This window comes from Talpa europaea, assembly GCF_964194135.1.
Source record: "Talpa europaea genome assembly, chromosome: 10".
Taxonomy (NCBI): Eukaryota; Metazoa; Chordata; class Mammalia; order Eulipotyphla; family Talpidae; genus Talpa; species Talpa europaea.
The window spans coordinates 30,906,405-30,930,958 of NC_140077.1; positions in this window are offsets into that span (position 1 = coordinate 30,906,405).

Genomic DNA, 24,554 nt, shown 5'->3' on the forward strand with positions numbered 1-24,554 from the left:
CGTGCATGCTGGTACTAATACCTCTGATGTTTGGGTGCTTGTGGCTACTCCACCGCAGAAAGGTGAGTACCCCAAGCTGCACACCTCCCTGAGCCCAGACAACTCTCCTAGGACCTGACACATGCACTCCTGGTCTCTGCTGCTCCTTCAGCGCAGTCTTCAAGGAGCAAAGGGAGACACAGACTCTGCCCTCAGTCCCAGGCAGAGAGACAACCTGGCAGGGCCTCCTGCCTCGTGCTAGCACAGCCTGTGGCCATGGGCGGCCTGGTCCATGGGGATAAGGGCCGCAATCTCTGGAACGTTGCTTCATGGCCCCCGGGTTCTGAAGACACTGGCTGTCACTTTTCAGATGCCTTTAGCCCCCTCTCCTCATTCCTCCTTTCCCACACTCCTCAGCTGTTCCTGGCTGCAGCTCTCCCTACATCTCTCTCCTCAGCTGGTGGAGAAGGAGGTGACAGGAGGCCGGCAGGAGGACTATGCTGTTGAGGGAAGAAGCAGGGGCCCTGTAGGGACACAGAGTGAACAGGACTCCCAAGCTCTGGGCAGCTGAGCTTTAGAAACCAACACGGAGTCTGCACATTCCTTGTGCGGCTACCACCTCCCTCATCTTCTTCTTGAGTGCCAGGGGATGCTTCCCATACTGGGCACACGGGGACAGAAAGGAAGCAGCTGCCAGCCTATCCACAGTAGCTTCAGTCTGGGGTCTGGGCTGGCGTTGGTACCTGGGCGGGCATGAGGTGGACCATGCAATGCCACCTTCTGGAGACCATGTGCCCTGATAAAGCAGAGCAATAGCAGAGGACACCCTGACCGAGAAGAGAGGGACAGCAGGGCACGGTGGCAGTGGCAAGGTCACTGCCGGATGGAGAGAGAAGGAGGAGCATAGGGGAAGGCACAGCAGCAGCCAGGAGCTAGCAGGACCTAGAAGGTACCTAATCCCTCAGACAACTGAGGAGTCAGGTGCTCAGGGACATGCAGCCTGCTGGCCACCAACCGCTGGGGTGGGCATCCACAGTGACACCCAAAGCCACGTTCTCACTCACTCCCACTGAGCAGAGTCCCCTCCTGCCTGTGTAATCACCCAGGGGCCTGCAAAAACCTTTCCTCCTTGTTTCTCTTTTCACGTTCTAGAACAAGATGGTGGTGAGTTTTGTTTTGTTTCTGATGCCCACACAGACCTGTACAAGGAAGCCTCCTGAGCTGTAGGATATCTCTATTTCCCACCCCACCATCTCCACCTACCTGGACAGAGAGAGCTGGCAGAAAGCAGGGTGACAGAGGGGCAGGGAGGGACAGGTGGGAGGACCTAGACTCACAAAATGGCATCAGAGACACCCTCTCCAAGCTCCCAACGGTCTGATCCAGAGCCTCGGTCACACTATAAATTGCAGTAGCTGTTGCAGCAAGTGCCATGATCCACAGTGACATGACAAGGGCTTTACTTTTGGTTTTGCGTGTGTCAGTTCCCAACAATTGGTCATTGGCTGGTCCTTCCCTGGGTTAAGTGAGCAGTTGGAAAAGGAAACTCAGGGTTCCAGTACTGGTCACCCCCCTGCAGTCTCTCATCCTGTTGGGTTGCATTTCTTTGGTTTCCTCCCTGTCTCCTGGCTGGCTGGGGGATTGACTGCGTTTGTCCTTTGGGCACTTAAGAGCTGAGGAGGGTGGAGGGAGTCAGTCCTCCCATAAGCTGTGAGGGAGGCCCAGGCCAAGTACACCAGGGACCAAGGGTCAGTTAAGCTGCCTGTAGCTCTCCCGGTTAAGGAGGCCCAAACAGGACCCATAGAATTCGCACAGGAGGACCTCTGTGACCTTTAACGTGGAGACCTAGGAAGCAGGCCTCACTCAGAGGCTGGCTTTGGTTCTGCTGCACTGTGGTCAGGGAGGCTGCATCTGCCAACACCAGGCCAATCAGCCTCTGCTGATGCTCCTCCCCAAAGTCCACCTTTAAATTGTACAACCCCAAGACCAGGCCTCTCCAAATGGCAGCTCAGAAACCCAGGTGGCCTGAGAAAATTTGCTGTCCATTTGGGGAAGGATCTTCCTTGCAAAATATGTAGAGGTTGCTTGTGCTTCCCATGGAAGGCCTCCCCTGCAGCACAGACTGCTGCTAATCAGTTGTCCTTGAATCCTCCCAACAAACTTTAGCTGAGAGGCCAGAAGTTGACAGGTGCCAGGGGAACAATTCATGTCTCTGCACCCCAGAACTGCCAGACAAAGTCTTTCTCTTCCCAGGAACTTTGTTTTCAAACGTGCCCCATGGTGGTGGTCCCTTGTGGTGGAGATGACAAACTAAGATACCTAAAGGTGAGATGGACCAGTAGGAGGGAGCTGTGGGCAGGTCGGGCTCCGAAGGAGAGTAACAGGTTGGGCCCAGAAGGTGTGGCTTGGATGGAGAGGAGTGTTCAGGGCACTGAGCTTTACTCACTTGGCTCCAGCACCAGGCTCGCCCCTCAAGGGGCTCAAGTTTATGGAATCACTGCTTTCACAGCGGTTCTCAACAGCCGCATCACCGACTTGGGTCTCCTGGGGAGTAGCAGTGGGTTAAACCAAAATCACAAGGTTCATGAAGGTCAGAAAATAAAAGCAGGAAATCTGAGTCAAGATCTTTCCCCCATGGGCGGAAATGCTGGTGCACCTGGCACCCACAGAAGCCAGCTCAGCAGAGTGAGGGAGGGAGCTGCTGCCTTGTCCACCTGCCCTCAGCAGGTGTAAAAAGGGTCACATGGAAGCGGGGCCTGAAGGGAATGTCCTTGCCCAGGAAGAGCTGGGCCTGCCCTGCTGAGACACATCCCACACTGGGGCCCCAGCACAAAATAGAGCCACATGGCTGGGGTGGAGGAAGAAACAGCCCACAATTTCTGCCTGGTATTTCCAGTCCTCCTTGTCCTGCCTCGGTCCTTTTTGGGGGCCATGGCTTCCTCTAGGAGCTTCTATGGCACCAAGAGAGCCAGCAATACCTTCCTCTCAGGGTCCAATACAGCGGTGCCCAGCACATCTTCTGGAGAGGTGGAAGCCCTGACCAAGGGCTCGTTCCTGTTCCAGGACATGGCTCCCCCGCTGACAACATTAGGGCAGAGATGGATTGCAGGGTCCAGAGCTCCCCTAGGATCCCCCGCCAGGGATCCAGGTCACTCTCGGTCTGTCCTGAGCCTCCTCTTCTCTCCACCCTCTGTCAGCAGGACCCTGCACACTCTCAGGGCATGGAGCCTTCCCTGCCTTCCCTGGTGGGCCCCCCTGAGTGCTGGCCTCCTCCTCCCTTCCTTCTAGCTCCTTCCAGGGACCCTGCAGGCACCTCATGTTCCCCTCCAAGTCACCACAGATCACCTCCAGCCTTGTACTTTAACTCTGCTAGCACCTCCTGGCTTGTTCTGCAAATACACTAATTTGTACATCCCTAAAAATTCCCGACTCACACCCTGACCTACAGCAGGCCCATTGTCACAGGGAAGGCCACTATCCTCCCCCAGGGAGTTTGTGGGGACAGAGCTCAGGTGCCTTTGGGAACTGGAGGGGACACTGTCCCGCTGTAGGCCGCAGCCAGCTCAGAGCTTCCTCACAGGCTCTTCTGCTTTCCAGGACAAACTGACACTCTGCGCATGCAGATAGTGTGCAGCATATTTCAAAACCGCAACCAAGCCCAGTGATATGTTATCAGCCCAGGCGCAAAGTAAACAGGGTACAGGGATCCCCCCTATGGCCAGCGTCCTTTGCTTTATTTCCTGACAGCGGCCCTCTGGGAGTGTGGGTACAGGCATCTGTCAAGAAAATGTCTAAGAATGAGAGGTGGTGCTCAGGAAACTCCCAGCTGAGTTTAGACAGGGACCCCATGTGTTTTCTTTGATTTTCATCTCAAGGAAGGCAGGGGAGACAAATCTAGAACATTACCCAGCACTTCCAAATTTAAATGAAAAGACTGGAGGAACAGTCAGATTGGGAGTGCTTGGTGCCTCCATCCCCGCCCTGCACCAGGGCTGTGTGTCAGCTGCTGCCTCCCATGCTGAGGCCCTCCTGGCTGGGAAGCAGACACACCCCTCAGCACTTCTGGGAAATCTGGGGAACTGGGGCCTTCATTTAGTCAGAACCTGTCCTCAGTCCCCAGGCTCCTCGGCAGGGGATGCAGAGACAGTCAACATCTGAATAAAAGGAGTTCAGTGTCCGAGCCCTGGGGCTGGGAATGCTGGGCACACCCCAACACCTGAACAGAGTCTCAGATAGGAGCCCAGGCAGGAGGAGTCCCCAGGGAGAGGAAGGGCATCCTCAGAGGTCCTGCCGTGGGCCAGCCCCCATGATCCAAGGAAATCAGAAGTTTCTGTTCCAAATTCCAGTGCTTCTCACTGACCTCTCTCTTCTCTTTCCACAGCCATATCCCTTACTCATGTCTAGAGGAGGGAGGATGCACAGGTACCCAGGCTGCTGCCTGCAACCCAGCCTGGCGTGCTGTCCCCTCGACTACTGCTGGATGTGTTGCCCATATTCCCCGTGCCAACCTCCTCCACTCATAAGCTCCCCGCCTCCCCCACTCATAAGCTCCCAGCCTCCCCCACCCATATGGTCCCAGCCTCCCCCACTCATAAGCTCCTGGCCTCCCCTACCCATATGCGCCTGGCCTCCCCCACCCATATGCTCCCAGCCTCCCCCACTCATATGCTCCCAGCCTCCCCGACCCATATGCTCCCAGCCCCCACAATCGGTCTGCTCCAGGCAGCCCTCCAGGATGTTGCCAATGATCCCTGGCCCAGTTGGAAGACATGGTGGAATCCCTGTGGCACTCTTACCCCCGCAGACCAGTCAATAAATCCTGCAAATCCAAGACTAAGTTCTTTATGTGCTTAAGTGGACACGTGTGTCGAGTCTCCGTTTATAGTCAAAGGAGTTGGATGTGGTCCATCAGCAGAAGTGCTTCCCTGGCCAGCCCTGCTCCGCTGTGCAGGATGTGGCCACACTGCTCCTGCCTGGACAGAGCACCCCGGTGTCCTCTGGCTGTGCACATGGATGAGTCCCCTCCCCACAGCCTGGTCTTCATCACCCAGCAAGGGCTGGGCCACATCAGGTTTTAGCTAAATTCTGCTCTTTTCAAAATGCCAGAATGTCTTTGAAAAAACATACAATCCTTTCTCCTTCCCAATTTTTATGGGGAGAGAAGTACTTAACTGTCTCACCTCCATCACTCCCTTTTTCTTTCATTTTCTGATGACCTCTTGCTGGATATGTCATAAAAAGACACAAGAACTTCTAAAGTTCAGCGACTGAAAATGCAACTTCTTTTTCCAAATACCCCAAACTGCCCCTAAGCCCAGGAGGATTTTAGAAGATTCTCTCCACTTCCCTAAGAGAAGGTGAATCTCCACTATTTGCCCCCATGTATCCTCACAGTGTCCTGTGCTCTGCCCCACATGCCAGCCACACCACCCAAGGAACCCCATGAGGAACCCATGAGCCCTGGAGGGAGTGTCCCCCTACTGAACGAGAGCCAGCTCTCCTTGTGGCACGCTGATAGTGATCAGAACTACTGTCTGTTCTCACCCTAATATCCTTGAATGTTATGTTTCAGTTGAATTTCTCTCAGACAGCTAAAGGTAGAAATATGTCAGGTTTGGGTTTTTCACTTGTATAGGCTGAGTGGATAGATAGGGATGACTAACTTTCCCCATGTTTGAAAAGAATTTCTGCCATGATTTGTGTAAGTGCATGCGGATGGATTTGCAGGGATATAATTAGTCACATGACTTTTAGCCTTGAAAGCCTTTATACCTGGAGTTGTTTCTCCTTGTCCACCACACACCAACCCCTCTGACAGTTTCCAGGGGCCTCCTCCATGGCCAGCACAGAAGAGAGAGGGAGATAATCTGCCCCTCATGGGCTGTTCCTTTCCTGCCAGCACTTCTGTCTCCCCAGCTGTATATAGTGCCAGGCACAAGGCACTTCAGAGAAATAAGAGAACTTACAATGGAGGCCACATAGAAGGTGCTGGAATTATGTGGGGAAGGGAGAGCTCAGCACTTTCAATTTGACCCATTCAGAGACTCCCTCCATGAGTAAAGGCAGGTTCAATAGCGAGAACCAGCAGTGATTCCACACTTGCCTCCTGAGACCCTTCATGAAATGTGAGGCCTTGACCAAATTTTGGTTTGGTTTATGTCACAGAAGAGACGATTATTCCAGAAGATGGTGCTGAGAAATTTTTGTTTACTGGCCCAATTTAAAATTCCATCTTATAACACCAGTGATAACAGTCATGGAACACATGTGACTGAGATTTTTGTTTCACTCTTTACTTGACAGCACGCCCATCACGTACCACCTTCTGTCATCACGCTGTCACCCAAGGAAGCTATGTTTCCCTTTCTGAACCCTGGAGATGATGCTTTCAAGCCTGGAAACATGAGAAAGTACTCAGAGAATTGGGGCTGTCGGGGTGGAGGAACCCAGCAGACGTTTGCGCAGGTCACAGCTTATCACCCAAGCTCGTGTTATGAGCAGCAGACCCACAAATGGGGCGTCCAGCTCTGTGCTGGAAGACTGGCTCCGCCCCTCCCTCTGCCAGTGCCCATCCTGCCCAGTATATGGTCTGCAGGCCTCAGGGAGCCATGGAGGTTGCCTGCCACTCCCCTGGCCTTCTCCCCAAATCACCCATCTCTTCCCTCTCTGCCATCTTGGGCACCTGGCTGACACTACTCCCTACTGCAGGGACTACTATTATCCCAGGAACCTCAAATCCACTGAGAACCCACCCAACAGCAAGGGCTCCTGATCCTTGGCCTTGTCGCAGTTTATGAGAAAGGAGCCAACAACTGACAATGCAGACAGGCAGGAAGAGGGCAGGGGAGCTCAAATCTCGCCTACTTTCTCAACCTCACCTGCATGCCTTCAAGGCAGCCTTTTCAGCTCCCTGCAACCTTAACTTGCTCATTATCCTAGTAGCTCTGGGTAGGTTGTTGTTTCCTGCCCAAGGTGCTGGAGGAAGTTGGGTATGGCCTGGGTTACAGCCTGCCCTATCCTGACCCTTGCCAGGATAGACCCTGCCTGATCCAGAGTCCACACCCCAGGGCAGGGGGAGGGACAGGAGGCTTTTAGTGGCTTCTTCCTGCAAGCTGTGTTTCTCACTGGCGCCACTCTATTAACTGAGGGCCTCTCTGTAGAGGAGACGCGGTGGTCCAGAAGAGCTAGAAGGAAACCAGCAAGTCCTTACAGCCAGGCCAGAAGACTCTCGGGTGTCCTGAACTACCTCACTTGTCAAGTCGATTCCCTGCACAGCGGACACCTCCCAGTGACTGGCCCCAGTCACAGCCCTGCTGAGGACTCAGAGCCACCAGAGTCCAACCCCACAGACACTCCTCCTGTGGGGGGGTGTGCATTCCCATTTCAACCCAAGAAGATTGAAGGAGGGAAAGCTACAGCACAGACAGGATCCTGCAAAGATATTCAGTGAATGGGAGCCCTGATGTGTTGTGCGCTAAACCCCGATAAACTGTTGCTAGACTCTGATGGGTCATTGTCTTCAGCACTAAAACCCCCCAAGCTCCTGCTGGTCCTTTCTTGTGCACGCCCCTTCCCAGGACATCCCCCTGGTTCTTCCCTCGTCCTTGTTCCCAGCACCAGGGGCTGCTGTCCAGGCTCAGGATGCACAACTTGCTGCCCTTAGTAAGCCTGGTGGCTCAGGAACAAGCACAGTGTCAGCTGCTTCTGCAGTCTTTGCCCAAATTCCTGAGTACCCAGCTTTGGCTCTGGGGTTCCATCTCTCAGGGAGGTGCTCACCCGCTCAGCCTTGTCTCAGGTTCCTCAGGTGACAGGACAGGCCTCCTCCTGGCCAAGGTGGCTTATGGGCACACGGAGCCTCAGAGACTCTGACATGAGGGTCACATGGCAACTTGGAGCAGAGAGGAAGAGGGCCCCCTTTTAGCACATATTTGCCAGCAATGTCATAGCCAGAAGCTGTGGCTCTGGACCCGAAAGGACTGCTTGACCCTCCCATCATCAAAGGAAGGGGGAACAAAGTAGGCAGGGCCAGGAGGCACTGGAGGCTCAGCCACCATCCTGCAGGGCACACATGGTGTCCATCCTGCCCAGGTGGACACCAAGGTAGCTGGGAGCCCGCAATCCTTTCCCTGTCACACTCTCAGCAGGCTGGGTTGTCTTGCAGATTGAACATAATGTGTGTCAGTGAGGGGCAGCCCCACTTCAACCCAGACCTGGATGCAAAGTCTCTCTAGAAAGCCATGAAGAGGCATGGGTGAATGGCAGCCATGGCTTGCCCTGGCAACACTGTGACTCTGAACCTTCAGGCCCTCCTGCTCACACACCTGAAGAGGGGAAGTCAGGGACAGCCAAGGAGTCAGGGTCTCCATATAACTTTATGAGAACCACCCCTCCCCCCCACACACACACATGCAGAGAATCACACACATCCCACCTTCTCCAGCACTGGTCTACACTTGTCCTCCAAAACTGGGGGTGGAGGGGAGGGGCCCAAGTATTAGAGGAGTGGCCGGGGCATCTCCTGGGTATGCTGTACACCCAGGGCAGGCACCTTCACTCCACTAAGGATGGGTTTTTTTCCTCATAGTATGCCCCACAAAACTGGGGCATCTGCTTGCCACTGTGAATTTAGGATGGGATGATGTTGCTCTTGCATCTGGTACAGAGGAGATGGAATTTTCAAGGGACTGAACTGTGTTCATGGGGCACCACCTGAATAGGTTCTGTGAGACTTCCCTTCTCCACATCAGCCGGCCCATTCTTCAGTCTCTAGTACCCAAATTCCGTGTGCTGTGAGCAGGAAAGTGCTGATCTGAGTCCTTGGGGTTTGCATGGCTGACCAGAGAGCCCTCCTACTGTTAACCCTGGAGGGTTTACTCCCTAGCTGGCTCAGAATGGACAATAGGTACAAGAAGAAGCACCATTAGAAGAAACTAGAAAGCATGCTTCCCAACCCATATTTACTATTATCTCCACCTTCAGATGAGAAAGCAGAGACAGGAAGGTCAGGCTGCTGGCAGACACTCACACCCTATTTTCTGATCCCTCAGCCCTGACCAGATGACCATCGGGTCCACACATTCCAGCACTGGAGTCTTGGCCTGTGCTCTGCCTCTACAGTGGTGGGTGGAAGGGCGCGTGAAAGGATGGATTTTCTGTCCAGCTGTCTTGTCTACATCGTGAAAGCCATCTGGTTTTTGGGTGTGCAGGTGCAGGTCTCCATAACTGAACTAACAAGCAGCTGCCCTCCCTCCTCTCTGGGCTTCCCCAGCACCTCCCTCCCATCAGGGCAGTGAAGCTGCTCAAACTGTGCACCCCTGCAAGGACCAAAAAGCAGGCCATCACCGATGTGCTCACGTGGAGAAGCAATAAGTAGAGGCAGCTGATTGCCAAGTCCTATAAGGCTCAATTGAGCAAGGTCAGGGGCACCGGGGCACTGGAGCTTAGAGGGGCGGGTATGCTGGGCCTGGGACATCAGCGGCTGCCAGAGATAACCTAGGAAACAATTACATTCTGGGGGAGGGCCTTTTCTAGGGGCCAGCCCACTGGAAACATGTCCTTATGGGATATATTTACACAAAAAACATACATTCATGGCTTATCTCAAATTCAGAATTAACTAGCTCTCTTGTGTTTTTGTAGAAATCTTACTTATGGCTGCCCACACCCTCTGGGTGCCAGGGAAATTGTCTAACCAGAAAGAGGGTAGCTACTGAAAGCCTTCAATAAACATCATTCTTAAGGTTATGTTAGAAGTGTTCTTTCAAATGACGAATACCACCACAAAGACCTAGTGGCATTTCACTGGAGAATGAGCCAGAGCTTTTGGTTTATGGATTTTCATAGAAACACAATTTTACAGAAAAAGTTTTAGACCAAGAGATTTTAGCAAACTGGTTAAACATATTTCTTTGTGCTATCAACAAACAGTTTAAAAACCGTATTTTTTAAACATCATTAACAATGGCAGCAAAATGATAAGGCATTCAGATAAGACACTTGACAGAAGAGGTCAAGATCTCTTACAGAAATTTCATAAAAGATATTGAACACCTGCTTATGGAGACAGTGATGGGGGAGTCTGGATTGCAGATTCACATCCCTCCAATGTATCCCCATATCCCTATTATTGCAATCAAATATTACAAAGCTTTGGGGAGAATAGAGATGGGGTGCTGCTTCTAAAATTAAAAGTTCAGGGGGTTCCAATGATCCATGGAGCAAACAAGGCAGTACAGTTGTTTCTCAATATCTGATCCATGCAACTATGAGCATGATAAAGTGGTTCTTCTTTGACTTAGTAAGTTTGGGGTGGTTGATTCACATTAGTGGATAAGTGGAATCCCCTTCACAAACAAAATTGCACCACTTTCTTCAACTTCTTGATCCTCCCACCCCCTAGAAGACATCAGTGTTCACTCAAATGGCCATTAAGCACTCTGGTTTCCCAGCCATGAGCCCCACCGACAGTGATGTCCCTCTCTGAGCCACCCCAGCAGCTCTGGGAGTTTGTAAGACTCATCTTCCTGGAGGATTTAATGGCCATCAGTGAGGGCTCAGGATAAGGGAAAGTGGAGGTTCTCCTCACAGTCCCTTCAGAGATGCCCTGACTCCCGCCTGGGAATGTCAGTAGGCAGGCAGTGAGCAGAGATGAAGTGAGCCACCACAGGGTCGCCATGCCAACCTCCCTGTCCATCAAAAAACAGGGCATTATGTCTCTATGGGTCAGGGAGACACCCTGACAGGTAGTGTGGGCTCCACCATGCTGTATTATCAGTCCTACTCTGCCTTTAGTTCAGGTCTACTAGTAGAGGCTCATTGTTACTTAATTAAATGAAAGACTTGATTAAAGGAGTAGAGCCCCTATATTGCTTAAAACAGTGAATGTCCCAGCTTGCCTGACTAAAAGAGATTCCTGCAGACTCAAGGGCTGCCAAGGAAATGGGAGGCACTGCTTCTGGGTGCCTGGACTTGCATTCCTCCTCTTGCTGGTTTTGCCCCCTCTGCTGCCAAGCAGTGGGGCATACCAGCACAGAACCCCAACCTGGCTAGATTTCCACCACCTCACTCGGGCCAGGAGAAGCCTCCCCAGCAACACCAACCAGGATGGGGAGAGCACCCACCAGGGCCACAGCCAGGACACCGGGTCCAGGGAGAGGCTGGCAGATCACAAGAAATCCTGCCAGAGCAATCTTGACCTCTATTTAATCTTGGACAAGTGAGTGGACCTCTACTGGGCCAGAGACTTGGGGGGCAATACAGGGAGCTCCTTTCTCAAAACTTGTTAATAACGTCCTGGGTTTTTGGTTATCATTTTATGCTTGGTTTTGTTTCTCACCCAAATGACTCCATTTTTACTGGACTCCAGAAACACTGCTGAGTTGTTCAGGGCCTTTTCATAGTGTCACTGCCAAGAAAGTCCTTTGCTTTACTGGCTAAGTGTTTTTGCTACTTTCTTCTATGATCTTCTGAACACTTTTCTCTCTTGGTGTGCTCCCGAGAAAGCTGGGCTCTATATAAGCCTTTATGACCTTGAAGAAGGAAAGGGGTCCAGGGCAGTGGCTTGGAGACATGGCCTTGGAGGTTTCCAGCTCCCCTGTTGGGCTGAGAATTAGCTTCCCCTCTTCAGTAGTAGCCGTGGTATGATGTCGGTGACCTCATGGAAGCACGTGGCTGTTTCCAAAGCCCTTTCCCTGCTGTGCCATCCTCAGAGAGGCCTGGGGGAGAGCAGGGAGGGTGTGTGCCATCTCCTGGGAAGGATGAGCGTCCCAGAGTTGAGGGCAGTAGCCCAGAGACACTCAGGACGACTTATCCACTGCTGACAAACTAGGTATAGAAGTTATCTACAAATATGTTTTTTTTCTCCTTTCACCAATTGTACGTATATATGTGTGGCATGTTGGGGGCACATTTTATATCTTTGGGATGTGATGACCTCTTTATCACTATGACTATCCAATATTGTTTTATTTCCCCTGCATGAAATATCTTCTTCCATTCCTTCACATTCCATCCGTTTCTCTTTAAAGTGAAATATGTATCTATAGGCAACACATCCATAACTGGCCTTATGTGTCCATCTAATCACAGCACTATCTTTGCTTGATGAATTCAACATATTTAAATTTGGAGTGATTATTGATATGTAAGAACTTGCTCCTGACAATGTATCATTTCCGAAATGTGATATATTTACATGATAGCTTTTGTTTTCCTTCTGTTCTGCCTACCTTTGTAGACTGGGTTTCTTTATGTACATTCTGCTTCCGTTTCTGGCCTCTGCTCATTTGTTGAATGTTTCTCTGGGGAAACCAGGACTTGGAGCTTTGAAATCTGCCTTTTAGTTAGCATCCCGCCATGCTACTAGTATTTGTTTGTCGTTTATTTCAACAATTATCAAGTAAATGCATGAACACAAAATGAAAATCAATCGCTGTTACAAAGCTCCTGCGAAAAACTCCAGGCTTCTTTCCCACCGTCTCCACTTCTGATCCCACAGCTCAGAGAGAGCTCTTGAAAATCTTGGAGATCTTGTCAGGTTATGACTTTGTTCCTCATAACAGACTTGTACTGACACTTTACTTTGTGAAGTGTACTGGTACTGACACTGTACTTACACTTTACTTGCTGCTAGATAAGAGACAGAGAACTGGCCATGGTTATTCCCCAAGGACACAAAGGACCAGGAGAGTCAGAGTTATAGGATGTAGGAGGTTTTTTCAGAAAAGCATCCTACTTCATGTCTTATGTAGAGCTAGTTTGGCACAACCAGCCATCCTTGTTTGCCTCCACAGGGTCTCCCTCTTGAATCCCTCAGTTGTAAGCACACAAATCCCATTGGTGCCGTCCACCTCATTACACTGACGAAAGTCACCATCAGGAAGGCCCACTGGGGTTGCTGACAGTGTGCGGCAGCATAGTGGGGGGAGTAGCTTGTTGGATGGTTTCAGATAAACTCTGCCAACTCAAAGAATTCACCCTATTCCATTGATTTTTCATTTTCAGGTCAGGAAGTATGGACACCAACTGGATATTTATATATGGCTTCGTAGAGGATTTCCTCAAAATATTTGAAAAGAATGACTTCTCCATGTGGTGGGGCATTTGCAATGCGAGGCAGAGTGCCTGTTTGCTTAGACCCAGTGGGCATGGGTATCTTGGATCAGCAGCATGAAGCCCCGGGTGGAGTTCTGAACCAGTCAAAAATGCAGTTCACTCAGTTTCCATGGGCTCCAAAGGTTCTAGAGATTCGGGTGTTTCCAGACTTGGTGTCAAGCCACAGTGTAAGAAATACTGATTGACTGGAGGATGTCACAGATTAGATCAGGCTAACCTGTAACACAGTTGAAAAAAAAAAAACCCACATTATTTAAATAGTTCCAAAGAAAATGGTAAAGGACCCTCATGGCAAGTTTTAAGAAAAAGCAAGAATTCCTAGAGATTATTAATGGCAGTTATCCCCAGGATATGGACACTAGATCTAGGACTGTTAGGAAAAAGAAAAGGGTAACGAGCATCAAGGAGTCTTCCTGTGTAGAGAGAGATGTGTTTAGGGGGACAGAGGGCTTAACTCACAGAAGGGGAACAACTGAGTCTGGGACAGGGCAGCTTGGGGTCAAGAGCCAAAGGGCTCATACAGCCAAGTCAGGGGACTCAATGCACCTGAGCAACAGGAAGTTATAAATGACTCTTGGGCTGAGTGTGGGTGATGAGGATTGTGCTCCAGGAAAACTGGTAATTGTGGGTAAAATGAGTGGGAACAAGACCACAGCTACATGGAGTTCATCAGGGACTAGGGCAGCAATCCTCTAACACACAAAGGGGACCAGTGACCCAGAAGACAGTGGGCAGGGAGAGGAAAGGGATGGAGGCATGTGAATGAGTGGCAGAAGGGACAATAATTTCTCTTAGACGGAGGCAGGAAAGTAACATAGTCCAAGAGGGAGGGCTTAGAGTTTCCAAAAAATGTTACAGAGAATAGAGGCTACTCATGTGGCAGGGATAGGGACCTTCACCTAGTGTGAGGAATGAACCGTGTGTGTGTGTGTGTGTGTGTGTGTGTGTGAGAGAGAGAGAGAGAGAGAGAGACAGAGAGAGAGAGACAGAGACAGAGACAGAGACAGAGACAGAGAGAGAAAGGTAGAGGTTGGGATCTAGGGATAGAGCAGGACACCACCCTGACAGTCTCCCTGGATCGCCACATATTTGCTGGCCTCAGAATCCTTTACTAAATTTATGGTAACTTCTGGAACTCAGGAAGGGGTCACAGGCTAGAGGGAAGTGAAGACAGGCAGGTGTCCCCTCCCTGGCTGGTCATGGGGTCATTTGTACCTCTGTTTATGACTCTCACATATACGTGCTTCCTCCCCAGCCCGAACATGAGGGTCTCAATCGTCACCTTCTCCACAAGGGGCCACACCGTCCTAAAGCTCACCTCGGACAAGTAAGTTCAGATTCACTCCCTCAAAGCAAACCTACTGGTGGTGGGAGGGGGGAGACGGAGACCATGGAGAAAACTCGGCAGAGGAGTCCTGAGTTTCAGTCAGGAGCTCACAGGCTTGATGCCTGGGCAGGGCTGGCTTCTGCTCAGAGACCACCCTGTGCCCCCAACATCTACTCCCAGCCCCTCTGATAACTCTGGCACTGACACTGGCAGCCCCTGTGTTTCTAGACAATCTCTGCCACTCAGCCTTGCTGTGCCGGCTCAGATCTTCACTTGGATCAGCCTGATCCAGCTCCCCCACCACTTATGTCCCACTCCCACCTGTTATGTACATTATCAGAGCTAGTAAAGGACAAAAGTGTGGCCATCTGCAGCTCACTGCTCCCCTGCCAGCATGGGCGGCACTTATGGCCCCTTCCCTGGCCTTAGATTTTCCCTGTCAGGGGCTCTGAAGTAGGGACTCAGCACTCAATGCAGCTTTGCTGCTTCCTTCAGATCCAATCCTGATCGGATGGAGGCTGTGAGTTCTAAGTCACCCTCAGTGGTCCAGGGCAGGGAGGAAGGGACAGGGCAGGGGTATTGCCAGGGTGACCCTTACCAAACTCAGCCTTTCCTGGTAGAGGGTGATGAGCCCCACTGGGGACCCCTGAGGTGCTGGCAGTCCCACGTGAGTTCCAGTTCACATTATCGCAGTCACAACTGCTCCCCACTCTGCCTTGGATTGTCAGATCCTTCATGAAGCCCGTTGGGTCTATGAACCTGATACAGTGATGAGTACAGACAAGGTCAATTTCAAAGACCCCTGGCTAAAGGCCCATGGCTCGGCTTCCTGACTGTGGCCTCCCTCGTCCAGATCGGTCTGCCCAGTGCAGAATGTGCCAGCACAGATGGGGCTGTTCATGAACACTCCACCCTTCTTCCTACCGCAACACTCTATTTTATTTTTTTAGAAAAGAAATCGAAGACGGTCTCAACAAACTACGCAACACAGTGCCTACCGGAGACACAAACATGCAGGAAGGATTTAAAGCGGTACAGCCAGAGCTCTAAGAATTTATCCTGCTTTAGAAAGTGCTCAGAATATCACTGAGTCCTCTCAACATGCCTCCCTGTTTTTGCCGGTCAATGAGCAGATCTCCACAGCAAACTCTGGAGGTAAGTTCTGCTGACTTCGAGACTGTCGGTTCCAACAGTCAGGCCGGGGAATCAGCAGTCTGGTGGCCCCCACTTGGAGCTGACTCTTGTGCAAGTTCCCTGACAATATGTACTCCAGGCTCCTCGTCTGGAAGGGCAGAGGGGAAGGGCAGCCCCCCTGCTCATTAAGAGACTTGCGGGGTCAAGGGTGTACATTCCTGGTGTTTATTAAATATGAGGCACCCGACCTACAGTTGAGCTTGTGGAAAAGGGAGAAAGGCCAGGGGGCACCTCGGGCAGACAAGACTCCGCTTATGGAATAAAAGTTCTTGATTTTCCCCTTGCTGACCACAGTCTGCCGCGTTCCCATGCTGGAGCTGCCTCCTTCCCCTTCATTGTCTTTCCTCTGCTAACGCTCCTGCTGGCCCGTGTGTCCCCAGGGCTAGCAGCTGTGTCAGCCCAGCACCCTCTCCGTTGGGATTGAGTCTGTAGGGTGGATGCTTCAGGCACAACTGGTGAAAGTGGGAGACTGTGGGGAAAGGCTGACATCTGGACTCAAGGTCCACTCCCCAAATATCTCTTCCCTGTTTCGGACTGACTGGGCCCCAAGGGGCAGCAGTAGTGCCTCTGCCTGCTCTGAGCCTGAAGGACAAGTTTTTGTTGGTGAGGCTGCTTCCTCATTGCTCTCGGGAAAGGCATGAACTTGTCCATTGAATTAGCTGGACTCGCCCTCAGGAAACAGGATCTGCCATCTGTGGCAGTGAGAATCCAGGAAGGAAAGTCCTCAGCCAGGCTCAGTCTCCTCCTCTGTAAAGTGGGTTGGCGAAGGAGTCTTCTCCCTCCAGCGGCTGCTCCTTAGCCCTCTGGGTGCTCAGGAACGGGGGTGTTGGGGTCTGGCAGCCTCTCTCAGGAGAGGAAACTGGGGGCAGTGCATGGCCTTCACACCTGTGGCAGGTCACTCTGGGCGCCATTACTGACCAGGACCTCCTGCTTCTCCCACAGAAAAGAAAGTGCACTCCATGGTTGTCTCCCTAATTGATGGAGCACTTTGGCCAGAGTCCTTTGAGGCTACGAAGAATGAAGTGAGTCCAGCCCACCTTGACCAACTTTTGCTCCACATGTTTAGTGATTTGCACTTAACACGGTCTTTGTCTTAGGCTCAGAGGACTCGACAACTGGGAGGGACAGTTTACGTTGTTGGTGTCACCAACTACCTGAAAAATCAGGTAATTCAGAACAGAAGCCAACTGAGAAGTCTCGTCGAAAACGTTGGCAGGGCCCCCAAGAGGATGGCTCTCTAACCCACCCCATGTATCTGGACAACATGTGAACACTGCAAAATGAGTAACTGTTGGAGCCCACAAACCTGGGGAACAGTTAGATCTTTCCATTCCAGAAAGTTGGGCTACTGGTCAGGATGGGGCACTGAGTTTCACATGGCATGAGGCCTGAACCTCAGGTCCGGGATGGTGGTCTGCTGGCCCCTCAACCCTGCTGTGGGTCCAAAACTTCTGCTCCTCTTGTAGCTCCTGGCAGTTGCAGACAGCGAGGAGCATGTGGTTAGCGTGGACAGTGGATTCTATGATCTCAAGCACATCATTGACTCAGTGAGAGAGGGATGGTGTGGAGGGTGGGATGAGGTGGCTCTTACCATGCCCACTCTTCACTTTACCTGACCCGATCCGCTCTCTGTTCCAGCTCGTAGCTAAGTCCTGCATTGAGCTTACAAGTGTGGAACCGCCCATTCACTGTGTGGGAGGTAAGAGCTGAGTCTCTGTTCTAAACAGAGGCTTTTGTGCTTGTGTGTGGTGCATGTTGTGCTTGGATGTGTGTGATGGACGTAGCGTATTGTGCAGTTAAAATGTGTGATGTGAATACATACGTGTAAATGCTCTTTATTCCCAGTTTTCATGACCTAGAGTTGACAAACAGTTCCATGTAAGATGAAGGTATATCACATAATGGTTTGACATATAAAACTTGAAATGATTACCACAATAAGAGTGGATAATTCATTTTTAATAACAAAATCAGAAGTTTAATTTAAAAATGAGGAAAAACATTACATAGTAGCAATGAAACCCAAGATCATCTGACAAGTAGAATACTTCTGAGCCAATTTGGGATCACCCCAGAAGCACAGGGCTGATATAGAGTTGAAACATCAGTGTATTCCTCCCATCAGCCAAATGAAGAATAGGAAATGATGATTTCAGTGTGTGAAGAAAAAGTTCAAAGTCCAGTGTCTTATTACGGGCATAAGGTGACCAACATCCCTCCACGCAAACACTCCAGCTGACATTAGCTTCAGGGTTAATAGGAAGGCCTCTCCTGAGAGCTCGACCTAGAGGAGGATGTCTGCTCCCCCAGAGGGTCCCGCAGCACTGCAGTGAGGAGGTCCAGGCACTTCCCTTAGGCTATAAGGGCCTGGGAGTGCAGGTTGTTCTGCCGCAGCCCTGGAGCAAACAGAGGAGGCCCACGGGTAAGCACGCCCTTCCCGGGAACAGCACACAGCCTGACCCACCGCATCCAGACCCAGACAGCTGGCTCTGCCTCTGTGTCCTTGCCAGGAAGGCTGGAGCACCCTCACCCGGGTCAGACAGAAGGCTGCTCCAGCTGAGCTCTGCTGCCCGTGGCCAGCCCCAGGGAGCGAGGGACCCAGATCTGCCAGCTCCTCTGCTCTCTCCAAGAGGCAGAAAGATCAATACCCACCCTCCGCTCCGTGAGAGAGGGGAGGCCAGTGGACTGTGCAGGGACCAGCTCAGAATAGAAGCAGGCAGACTTAAGGAAGAGTCGTGGCACTCATATTCCCATGACTGACCATGGCTCCGCTGCCCATGCTTGCCCAGGCGGGGAGGGCGTGGCTACAGAGCTTCCTGGATGGAAGAGTCTCTGGACTCATCCTGACTTCTCTGAACCTGTAACCTGCAGTGCCTCAAGTGGGCTGGGTTAGAAACACACTTGCCCCACCACCCACAGCACACATGGGTCTTTCCATGTTTTAAGTCCCCACCCATGAAGGCAATGGGCAGCCTGGTTTCTCTGGGCATGTCCAGGGAGACACCCAGGCAGGAATATCTGAGCAGCATGTGAACACACAGACAGGTGCGGAGACCAATCGTACCCACCCAAGGTGACAGGAGCCCTCACCACACCCCCTGCCAGCCTGGCCCAGCAATCCCTGCTCTGTCCTTGTAAACTGTCTTCTAGTCAACCGCTGCCACCCAGCGTCACAGTCATTTGTGGTAAAGTTCAAGGCAGACATCTACACTCCCTAAAACAGGAGGAGTCAACCGAGACACATAGTGGCAAGGAGCCTTGGGGCACAGGTGTGTTGAGCACAGGGCTCAACCTCCCAAACCCCACAGGACACCTCAGATTCCAGGCAGAGTCCTCTGTTCCCTCCCTGCCTCAAGGTCCTTGCTCCAGCCCACTCTCCTGAGGGCACAACAGGGCTGAGAAGGCCGTTTCCCTAATCCCAGCCTACTGGGTTGGTGAGACCCGCAGATGGACAAGCAGGCCCTGCAGATATGCCCTCTTCTCTCACCCTGCGGACCCAGAGGCTGGGGCCCAGGCTTGCCTTCCTGCAAGCCCTTTTCCTGCTTTATGGGGTTCAGTCAACTAGTCCTTTGGGATCTTTCTCTCAGGACCACTGACCCAAGAAGCTTTTCCTGGTCACCTGGCCCCCCTGGCTCTACCCAGATTCCTTTCATTCTCCACTGGTCGTGCAATAATTCATGACTACTGCTTAACTGGGATGCTTGCATTACTCATTCAGTCTGATTGTCTTTCAGTCTTTCATGACGCACGTTTCCAAACTTGTAGCAAATGGAGGCAATTCTACAAGGAGATCCTCTAACTGGATTTCTCCATTAAGAGCTGACCTAATTATCACTTATTATCTAGCTCCCTCTCTCTTTCCCTGTCCCCATCAACCCTCTTATTTTTGAAAGTTTTCAAAATAAATTAGAGTCATCAGGCTGTTCTACACCCAACTTTGTCATTCTGCTTACGACAAACAAGGGACCAATTTTCCCGAGTTGTCTTTTTGAAATGCACAAATCATCGCATCACAGGTATATTATTTATGAGTCTCACAGATGCACACACACATCTGCATAACGCAGACCCCATGAGGACACACACCACCACAGCTGCTCCTCTGTCCCCTGCATCCTGGCGGCAGCGCCTCTCCAGCCTGTCCCATTGTAAGTCTACCTAATATAACTACCATGAATAGGTGATCCTATTCTAACATAGAGGTGATCCTATATGCTAACATCTCGTTCTACATACACTTCCAAAAGGCATTTTCATTAAGCGGTAGCACACGGAACATTAGATTGTCCACCTTCCACTGCATGCAAAAGCCAAACCTTGGTGTCCTTGGTTGATATTCCGGTACTTCCTAATAAGTGGGAACACAGTCCCTGCCCCTGGTCACGTCCTCATTCTGACCTCTCTGCGGCCACTTGACAGAATTTCCCTGGGGTGAATGAGAAGTAGAATAGCCACAATAGGGGAAAACAGGGCACTAGAATTAGCTAGACATGAGATTGAGCCACCAGTGCAGGATAATGACCTTGACCTACAGCAAGAAGGATTTCATAGTATCCTGTCTAAATCCAGGCAGCCAAACCCACAACTGCCATCACTGTATCCCCTTGTATTTATTCTAGGGGAGAAGATGCCCAGTGTCCAATCGAGGGGTAGGACAGATGTCCCTTAGCAAATCACTCCCCACCCAGCAGAAGGAAGAGCTTTCCATGAATCCCTAGGCAGGGAAGAGAGGAGGCTGCAGAGGGTCAGTAGGAGTGGAAGAACAATCATCTTCAGGGATCTGCCTCACAGCTAAGGGAAGGGGGACTCTTTGGTAGAGGATCAGCAGCTCCTTGCTGGTCTCACTGGGGTCGCACCTTATTCCTGAACTCACTAGTCTGCCAGGGGCACACAAAAAGGTGGTGAGGAAAAACAGACCCCATATGTCAAGTAATTTCACAAGCAACAAGTCCAGTGTGCTCAGTTCAAGCCAGAGACAGAGTGGTGCAGCTTTGGTTGTCTCTCGCCGATCTTGTTTAAGCTGGCGCCCTGGTGGAGGATGTAAAGCACTGCCTGCACCCCTTAGGGAGTCTCAGAACTTAAAGATTGTAAACCCACATCGGGTTTATTTATGGAGATGGGACCAGGTGGAGCCTTGTTGGGCTGTGCCGGTTAGCAGCTGTGGTGAGAGTGCCCGAGAGCTCCACCCAGCCTCCTCACAGTGGCCCCTCAGAAACACCAGGTGAGCCTCAGGAGATACAGAGATGTTGGTTCAACAGCTGTCTCCTCCAGGAGTCCCTTGGGGGCTGCATTTGGGGGTAGACTGCCATAGTATGAGATCAGCAGACAACAGAGCTCAGCCCTCCTTACACACACTTTTGGATGTTGCCCTTGCAGAAAACTACAATGTACAAATCTTTGGAAGAGGTTTTCATAACACCAAAAACAAAAACGAAGTTCTTTGCAGATTTCAGATAAGTGACACCATATTTTTTGGTAAGTAGCTCCCTTGTGTTGAACAAATAACACATTTCCCACAACATGCTCTCTTCCTTCAGGCACCATGCCTCCAAAACCCTTGATGCCCATACGCTATGGGTGCTGGGAGGACAGAGGCAGCACCGAGAGTGGAAGGAGGGACGTGGGTGGGACCCATCCATCCCCAGGCCATGAAAGTGTCTAGGGTTAGTGCTGTTCCCTGTGAGGAGGGTCTTCCCTCACAGTTGCTTCCCCCGAGGTTTCCTCATCTCTCACTTTCCCTGAGAAACAAGGACCCCAAACTCATGGTTCGACCAGGTGAAACTGGATGCTGTCCTGGGTTCTGAGTTCATGCCAGGTGCACTGGTAGCTTCCCAGGAGGGAATATTCACCTTCAATTGAGAGAGGAGGCCAAGCAGAGGTGCAGGTCCTGGGATCTGCATAGGCACACATTCCCTGTGTGACCATGACCGTATGAAATTTCCCTTCTTGCTCGATTTCCCCTACTGTGAAACGGGAGCAATATAACAGCTGCACTAACTAAGCTCTACGACGTATGGAAGGCATTATCTGGCGATACTCGCACATCAGGTGTACCTCCATGATGGAGGAACGGCCTGAGGGAGCACACAGCTAGGACAGGCTGGTGTCCTGCCCTCATGGTGAGGTGGGTGTGATCATCCCTACAGAGTGTCTGGGGTCCAGTTGGATTTCCCGAAACCCTCACTCTCTCGGCCTCTTGAAAATGTCATTTCATGTGATGTGATATTAAATGAATGCCTATTGCAGGACCATGGGATAAACCCAGAGCAACTCCTCTCCCCAGCGCACTCCTAGCCCATCTCTCCTTGCTACCAAGGGTGCAAACAATAAAGCAGGGAGTGCCACTGCCACACACAACCTCACCATGCGTAGCTGGCCTTGGGGAATTAGCTTTTCTTTGTTCTATACTTCTCAAGAGTGATGCAGGGACTGAGAACTCCGTCATAGAGAAGTAATGCATTCTGAGTGGGCGTATGTTCGCAGGGCCTTACATGGAATATCCTGGTTCTCAAAAGAGGCCTATTAGCACTTCTTTGAATGGATTTGCACCTGTAGCAGAGTCATCCAAACATTTTACCCAACATCATGATCCTAGGGGGTGTGCATACCAGCCTGCATCTGTCTACAAGTCCAAAGACATGGTTTCAGCCAGGGTCATGAGATGTCCAATTAAACAGAAGGCCAGGGAAAGGATTGTCCTATGGATCACTGTGGTGAAAAGCATGTGGCCCTTGATTCCAAATCCCAGAGGGGAAGCATGGGGCCCTGCGGAGCCTACCTGGGTGCATGGAAGGGTAAATCAGACTCTAAAGGGAGCTGATCCTTCAAAACTTGGCCACAATTCAGGGGTAGAAAGAACTCAGAAGTAAGCAGGATCCACAACTACAAGTCAGGGAGCTCTTTTGAGTCTTCTGACTGCCATGCTCACTTAAAATATCAGTAAGCAAAACCATAGAAGAAAGAAATCCCCTATGTCAATAAATAGCCCCACCATCACCCACTTGAGCTGGTCAAAACCTGCATGTCATCCTTGATCCCTCTTTGCTTTTATCCACTTATTCAGTCCAGGGTAGGTCCTATTTCTTCGATGTCTAAAGCATGTGCTGAGATGGCTCACCCCTCAACAGACTCATTGTCTTCAGATTAAAACCTGAACTCTTCCAGGACAATGCGGTCTATCCTACCTTTCATGTTACTTTTACTACAAGTCAGGTAGTGCTGCCTCAGGGCCTAGGCACATGCTGTTCCCACAAGGCAGAACCCTCTGCCCTGGGACCTTGCCCTGGCTTTCACTCATCACATACAGTTACAGGATAGCACCCTCATAAAAAATTTATTTCTAATGAAAATTTTCAAAATAGGGCCTCCCTGTTCGCACAAGGGGTTAAAACACCACACTATGAAGCAATCCGCAGCCTGGGCAGCATGAGTTCGATCCCTGGCTGGCCAGGGAGCAACCCAGATGGCGAGGAAGACCTCTCCTGTCTTGTCTGCTGCTCCTCTCAGCAGTGCATTTCAGTCAGTCTGCCTGTTCTGCTCCCCACTCTGTCTCTGGTGAATCATCTCACCTTCTGCATCTCTGGCCTGTACCCCAGCTCTTGTATGCATGAATAAATCTTTTAAAAAAATGTTCAAAAACATTTAAAAAATAGAATTATTGAAAAAAGAACTTGAAACAGCATCACTTAATTTCAGTAATTCAAAATAAGATAATTATTTGAAGCAATACCAGCATGAATTCCTTAATGGATAAATAGTTCAGTTTTCATCACCATAACACAGATCACCTTGTTCCTAGCGCCTGCTTGATCCCTCCATCCGTGTCCCAACCCTTTTCATTAATGTCACAATTTGAGTTCCCTGGCATTTATTTAATTTTTTTTGTGTTTTATGGCCTGCTTTCCCGCCAACCCCACAAACATAAGCCCTGGAGAGCCGGATCCCATTCAACTCAGATCATTGCCCTTGCTAGTATGGGCAGCTGCTGAGAGGGCAGAGAGGAGACGCTGCATCTGCCCCGCAGAGCTACACCAGCCAAGGGCAGGCAGACGGGAGCGGGGGTCGATGGGCACGTCCACTGACTTTCTTCCTGTCTCATTGGCTTTAGATGAAAAAGCCACCCAGGTGGAAGACACCAGCATAAAGTGTCCAGGAGTGATGATAGAGATACCAGCCAAGTAAGTGCCATTCTGGGACAGGCAGGTATTTTCACCCCAAGAGATGCAGAATGTGGGGCCACCTCTGCTGGGCAGCATGTGACATGCTCTGGGAGGCTTCAGGGCATCGTCCTGACCTGCCCATCATGGAGTTACCCCGATGAGCTCAGGGATCTGCTGTGCTGCATCCCAAGCTGAGGACAGACATGGACAATGACAGCCTTCAGAGCAGAGCCAGCACAATACAAATACACAAGAGTCACGAAGGTGACACCACACAGCCTCCCTGGTCACTGAGCTCCTGACCACAAAGCATCTGACCCCATGCAGAGTTCCTCACTGGTCAACCTCAGGGATGCAGGTGGGACTTGGGGTGGGGTCTCCTCCCCAGGCTGTCTGCACTCAAGTAGCCCCGAATGCCTGATGTTCAAAGCCATCACAGTACGGAGAGCTGTGGGATATGGTTTGACCAGAAACCACGAGCTGTGCCAACCTGCACTTGTGGTCCCCTTCTGTCCCCTCTGTGTTTAGCGAGATCTCTGTTGAAGTGAGCCTGAACAACGGTGCCAGCTTCATCAGCAACGGGCTCAAGATCAGCAGCAAGGACTGTGGGAGTCACAGAGGATGTACATGGTCTCCCTCTGGGCTGCCCAGAAGCCTGCTCGGAGGACAGAGTCATGCTAGGGAGACAAGAGAGTGGACCAGTGCCCATGTAGGCCTAGCAAGTAGCAGGTGCTGGCAGGACTGTGTGGCATCTCCCATCAATGAGGCCCTTAGCCCTTCAT